This window comes from Adiantum capillus-veneris, chromosome 7 (genome assembly GCF_014529385.1).
Source record: "Adiantum capillus-veneris isolate H3 chromosome 7, ASM1452938v2, whole genome shotgun sequence".
Taxonomy (NCBI): Eukaryota; Viridiplantae; Streptophyta; class Polypodiopsida; order Polypodiales; family Pteridaceae; genus Adiantum; species Adiantum capillus-veneris.
This window is the reverse complement of record NC_140937.1, coordinates 2,725,319-2,732,164: the sequence shown is the minus strand read 5'-3', so window position 1 is coordinate 2,732,164 and position 6,846 is coordinate 2,725,319. Positions and strand designations below refer to the sequence as shown.

General features: G+C 47.4%; 1 pseudogene; it reads left to right on the top strand.

The window, feature by feature from the left end:
- The first annotated feature begins 714 nt into the window (after window positions 1-714).
- Window positions 715-5,556, top strand: LOC147453358 (uncharacterized; annotated as a pseudogene).
- The last annotated feature ends 1,290 nt before the right edge of the window (window positions 5,557-6,846 follow it).

The following is a 6,846-nucleotide window of genomic DNA, read 5'->3' as shown; positions in this document are numbered from 1 at the left end:
GTGTGTGAACACACTAGGACTACCGGGGCATTTTTTCCCTCTTTAGGAGGTTTTTCCCCCCGTACATTGAATGTACGCCCATCACTCTAGGGCTATCTATCTTTCCATTGCACACTAAGTAACACACTCTCTATTGTGTGCCTTGATCTTCCTTCGTCTTCTCCAAGCTGTGTGCGTTTCTCTGCAACCCTAATTCCAACAATTGGTGTCAAAGCAGGTTGCAGCCTCCCGGGCTTGGTCCCCAACTGCTCCAACACACGCTGGTACAGCCAAACTGTGTCGACCTATGGAAGTGCAGGAAGTCGAGGCATGACAATTTGCAAGCAGATGGCAAAGTGTTGCAGTGGCTATTTGATACAAGATATGGCCGGCACTATCGTGATGTGTATGTCAAATGTGGATTTTAGCAGACCAACGGGGTTTTTGAAGCTCAGCCGCTCGGGTCTCTTAAAGGCTCTTGCACGGGCTAGTACCATGATTTGTGATATATTGAATGCTTGCACTGCTTGGACAAGGTCTGAGTTTTGGTGATGCTTGAAGATGAATGGGTAACAGCTTATGATCATGAGGCCGGCGGCATGAAAAGTGATCCTCGGGCTTGCTTCTGGTCATTGGCAACGCGACAGGAAGCTAGTCACATTTTTTATGAGGGGTGGAGTTCAAGCTTCGAAGGGTGTGCGGGCGGAAAAGTTGAAGGAGGTATTCGAAGGTGGTTATGTATGGCGTGTGCAAGGGGGCCAAGCCCAAAAGCTTTGTGAAGCTCTTAATTTAATTAAAAAAAAACGGGTTGCTGCAGTTGGCGCCATGCAGAGGGAGAAGAGCCAGTTGAGGTGGCGTGCCATGAAAAGCAAGGAAGGGGCATGGCTAGTTGCGTAAGGAAAGCCCGCCAGGTGAATACAAAAGGGGCACGACAGTTGCATGAAGGAGGGGGGCCAGTTGATAGAGAGGGCGACCAATAGCGAGGTCGCTATTGGCCTAGCAGAGGAAAAAGGTCCGCCAAAGCAGTTGAGGGTGTTGCCATATAGAGGTGGAGGGATGCCATATCGGGCAGGAGGTACAGGTCACGGGTGGTGGCTCTGAGGAGAGCGCAGTACAGGAGGACGACGGGGGCTGGTTTATGAAAGCCCGCCAAGGACCAAGAGGGAAGGCAGCCAGGGGCTCGAAGGGTCTGGCCATAGAGGAAAGCCGCCACAAGGGAAGACAAGGCCTGAGGGGTCGCCAGTGCATGAAGAAGTCGAGGGAGGGCTGCAGCCAGTAAGCAGCGCCACAAGGAGCCAAGAAGGGGCCGCGTAGGGCTGTCATATGCAAGGAAAGGGCCGCCATCGGCTGGTTGCATGGTAAGGAGAATGGGAAGAAAGGGGCTGCAGCTAGCGACCATATCACAGGAGGAGGAGCTACCGCTGCAAACTGAGTCACCTTCATAAAATAGCGAGTGAGTTTGGCCATCAGTATTTGAAGAGACGAAAGGAGCTGAGAAGGTTCTCGCCATATCAATTGGAGAGGACAAAAGACAAAGAAGCCAGAACTCGAATCAACATCAAAGAGGGAGATCATAGGCATGCTTGGAGTATCATTGTTGTACACCCTATAATGGAAATGTCTACCACGATATTGGTCCAGTCAGTTCTCACATCAATGTCGATTTTCTCTCTAGCTATTGTAGCCATATGTGTGTGTGACTAGAATATGGGCCAGGGGTAGTAAAGCTTGTGGGTATCAAATATGTGTGAGAGCTTTTTATATGGATGTTGGTGTGTACAAGTCTCCAAGCTTGAAGATAAACATGTGTATGTCAAGGATTGGGTAGGAATTTGAGTGTCGATTGCTATTGAACTGTCTATATGTCACATGGTGCTCTATAGTGTTATAGATGGAGGCTATCCGAACCTACTTTGCAAACGGATCTATCTAGTCAGGGTTGGTCAGGATCGGGCTTGGGCATTAGTTGTTTGCAGATTGTGTATTTGGATGTGTGTTTGCTAGGGGATAGGGGTGCGTGAGATCACTGAGCTATATAGAGGCATCGAGTTGATGTGTTGGTGGTTTTCCCATTTTCCCCTTTCCATCTTGTGGTGCCCCCACTGAGGACCCACTGATTGCTTCCTAACAAGGTCTTTGTGAGTCAAGATGAATCGGGAATTTGGTCTGGTGTTCAAAGGAGATGAAGATGCAGATGATTGGCTTGCCGATTTTGAGCTATTTATGCTAACAGTATTGCAGATGCCAGGTGATGAAGCAAAGCTCCAAACTCTACCTTTGGTGCTGCGAGGTAAAGCAAAGGTTTGGTTCGATGGCTTAGAAGAGGTGCACAAGCAGACTTGGATTGGGTTTCGCGAGCAATTCTTACAAAGGTATAGAAAGGTGGTGTCTGCTTCGGAAGCAGATGCAATGATCAAAGGTTTGCAACAGGACGCAAGTGCAAATTTTGATGTTTTCGTTGATAAATTTGAAGCTTATTGGGGGGATTTGGCGGCTGCTACCCAAGCAACCAATGCTGGATATTTGAAGCTCGAAAGGTTTCTATCATGCTTGCATCCCTATGTTCGAGAGAGGGTGGAGTATGAAGATCCAAGCACTTATGATGAAGTAGTTAGAGTCGCCAAAGCAAGGAGTCGAAAGATGAAGAAGAAGATGGAGGCAGGATTGCTACAGGCGGCAATCACGGTAGTTGGTGGACCCAGGCCCAAGAAGATTGATGAGCATCAAGAGGTAAAAGCTCCTTTTTTTGTTGATATGAATGTGATCAAAACACGTGAAGCTCTTGCCAAGGTAGAAGAGGTAGAAGAAGTGCCAGTCAGGGTTCAAAAGGTGCAGAGAGGTATATTCAGGGTGCCACATAGCTTGATTCCTCAAGAGAGCGAGGTCGTAAAAGTTTTTCAAGACGAGGTGCCAGTTCCAGAGCCAGCAACGAGGCTGACAGCAGTGGTCCAAGGATTAGCAAGATCAAAAGATGAGTCCGGCAGTTCTCATAGCCCTAGCAGCAGTTTGGATACAGATAGCATGTGGGAGACAGAATCCCGGTCTTCTAGGTACGAAACTTATGATGTTTTTAATGTAGATGAAGTGGAGAACAATGTATGCGAGTTGCCTGCCAGCCAGCTAAAGGTCGAAGAGCAGTATAGTGTTACACCTTGTGTGAATCTGCCAGTCGAGCAGCCATCTCTTGGGTCGTGTGATGGTGAGTCCCTATTGGAGGAAGAGATATGGTTTGATGGTGTATCAGACCTAATTGAAGAGCAGGTTTCTGAGGATGACTTGCAGGAGCTAGAAGCAGAAGCTGAGGTATGTTCAGTTGATTTGTCTATGCAGGGGGTGGGGCAACCTTGCCTTGGTGAGCATGTCGAGGTGTGCTTGTAGTTTCAGAGTTTGTGTGTGGTCATGGAGAGTTAACTCCGGCAGATGACTCTTATGGAAGCTGAGACAGGTGCAGCCTATGAGCGTGAGGCTCCATGCAACGAGGAAGGTGATACCAACCTTGCAGGTAATGAGGTATTTGAACAGGTTGTTGCTCTAGCAGGTCATGCTCTTGAGTATGAAAAGTTGGCCTTGGAGCCATCTACAGAGGGTTTGGATGCAAGTTTGCAAAGGGATCAGATTTACTTCGCTATGCAGCAGGTGGAGACAAATTGCAGGTTTTTGCTTTTTTATGCGGTGCTATTGATAGCTATGTTGCTACAAGTTGCTTTGCAGGGTATACTATGTAGGTTTCAATGCTCATGTGATGAAGATAATGATATGGAGGGTTCTCTAGCAGGTGGTATGGTAGCAGCTTATGGTGCTAAGCTTCAAGTGGTCAAAAGCATGTTTATGGTTGGCAGCAAGGCTTGTGGATACAGAGTGACGAAGCTCCATGCTATAAAGAGATGAAAGGGTGGCATGTCTATGGGCCTACATGTGCAAAGGAAAGCTTGGGTATACATGCTTTACAGGTGGATGGCCACGGCCAATGCTTTGTTTTTTATCCAGGTGGAGCCTACACCATGCTTGGGGAAGCTTCGAGCTTTCCATTTGACCTTGGAGGGTGATGCAGTAGCAGATGCTTTTCTATCTATCTCTATCCTATCTATATAGCCATTATTATCATTTTTATTGTGCACTTAATATAGCTATGTTATACTATTCTCTCTATGCGGTCATATTTCACCTAAATAATACTGTGGTTGAGCATGAATGCTCAACGAGAGGGTGGGCAATGATGGTACAGCCAAACTGTGTCGACCTATGGAAGTGCAGGAAGTCGAGGCATGGCAATTTGCAAGCAGATGGCAAAGTGTTGCAGTGGCTATTTGATGCAAGATATGGCCGGCACTATCGTGATGTGTATGTCAAATGTGGATTTTAGCAGACCAACGGGGTTTTTGAAGCTCAGCCGCTCGGGTCTCTTAAAGGCTCTTGCACGGGCTAGTACCATGATTTGTGATATAATGAATGCTTGCACTGCTCAGACAAGGTCTGAGTTTTGGTGATGCTTGAAGATGAATGGGTAACAGCTTATGATCATGAGGCCGGCGGCATGAAAAGTGATCCTGGGGCTTCCTTCTGGTCATTGGCAACGCGACGGGAAGCTAGTCACATTTTTTATGAGGGGTGGAGTTCAAGCTTCGAAGGGTGTGCGGGCGAAAAAGTTGAAGGAGGTATTCGAAGGTGGTTATGTATGGCGTGTGCAAGGGGGCCAAGCCCAAAAGCTTTGTGAAGCTCTTAATTTAATTTAAAAAAAAACGGGTTGCTGCAGTTGGCGCCATGCAGAGGGAGAAGAGCCAGTTGAGGTGGCGTGCCATGAAAAGCAAGGAAGGGGCATGGCTAGTTGCGTAAGGAAAGCCCGCCAGGTGAATACAAAAGGGGCACGACAGTTGCATGAAGGAGGGGGGCCAGTTGATAGAGAGGGCGACCAATAGCGAGGTCGCTATTGGCCTAGCAGAGGAAAAAGGTCCGCCAAAGCAGTTGAGGGTGTTGCCATATAGAGGTGGAGGGATGCCATATCGGGCAGGAGGTACAGGTCACGGGTGGTGGCTCTGAGGAGAGCGCAGTACAGGAGGACGACGGGGGCTGGTTTATGAAAGCCCGCCAAGGACCAAGAGGGAAGGCAGCCAGGGGCTTGAAGGGGTCTGGCCATAGAGGAAAGCCGCCACAAGGGAAGACAGGGCCTGAGGGGTCGCCAGTGCATGAAGAAGTCGAGAGAGGGCTGCAGCTAGTAAGCAGCGCCACAAGGAGCCAAGAAGGGTCCGCCTAGGGCTGTCACATGCAAGGAAAGGGCCGCCATCGGCTGGTTGCATGGTAAGGAGAATGGGAAGAAAGGGGCTGCAACTAGCGACCATATCACAGGAGGAGGAGCTACCGCTGCAAACTGAGTCACCTTCATAAAATAGCGAGTGAGTTTGGCCATGAGTATTTGAAGAGACGAAAGGAGATGAGAAGGTTCTCACCATATCAATTGGAGAGGACAAAAGACAAAGAAGCCGGAACTCGAATCAACATCAAAGAGGGAGATCATAGGCATTCTTGGAGTATCATTGTTGTACACGTTATAATGGAAATGTCTACCACGATATTGGTCCAGTCAGTTCTCACATCAGTGTTGATTTTCTCTCTAGCTATTGTAGCCATATGTGTGTGAGTAGAATATGGGCCACGGGTAGTAAAGCTTGTGGGTATCTAATATGTGTGAGAGCTTTTTATATGGATGTTGGTGTGTACAAGTCTGCAAGCTTGAAGATAAACGTGTGTGTGTCAAGGATTGGGTAGGAATTTGAGTGTCGATTGCTATTGAACTGCCTATATGTCACATGGTGCTTTATAGTGTTATAGATGGAGGCTATCCAAACCTACTTTGCAAACGGATCTATCTAGTCAGGGTTGGTCGGGATCGGGCTTGGGCATTAGTTGTTTGCAGATTGTGTATCTGGATGTGTTTTTGCTAGGGGATAGGGGTGCTGTGAGATCACTGAGCTATATAGAGGCATCGACTTTATGTGCTGGTGGTTTTCCCATTTTCCCCTTTCCATCTTGTGGTGCCCCCACTGAGGACCCATTGATTGCTTCCTAACAAGGTTTCTGCATAACACGTGCCTCATAGTCTTCTACGGTTTTTGCTATATAGCACGTGTTGTTTCCGCTCCGTTCTCCTATTTTCCAACAGTTTTTCACATCAGGTGCAACATTTACCATGGCTGACAACAACATAGATGTCTTCAAGATGTTTCCTGCTTAGGACAGGTTGGATGGGGACAATTACCTTATGTGGGCTTATATGATGCAACACGTTCTTGTGTCAAAGGGCGTGTAGAAGATTGTGTAGGGCATTGATGTACGTCCTGGTTCTGAGGATGTAGGCGATGTTGAGGAAGTTGCAGGTCTTGCTGCAAGGATTGTTGCTATTAGAGTTGTTTTGCCTACACCAGAATAAGCTTGTTGGGATGTAAAGGAGGTGCAGGCTCATGCATTGATTGTGTTGTCTGTGACGCACACCATTGTTCCTCACATCCATTCAACAAAATCTGCAAAACAGGCTTGGGATATTCTACCAGGTCTTTATGCAAGCCGCAATGAGGCTAAAATTGTTTTGTTGCGTAAAGTGCTGGAGTCGAAGATTATGCATGAGGAGGATGATATGGACACTTTTCTTGTTGGTGTCAAGGATATCAATGAGCAACTTATTTCTACAGGTGAAGTCATCTCAGACAGTTACCTTGTGCAGACTGTTCTTGATGCCTTACCAGATTCTTACCAGACTTTTGCTAGTACTTGGAGACTTATGACCCAAGGAAATCCAGAAGTTGTCAAGTTTGATGCATTATGCACATTGCTGTTGCAAGAGTCACTTTCCAGAAAAAACAGGACTAGAAAGCG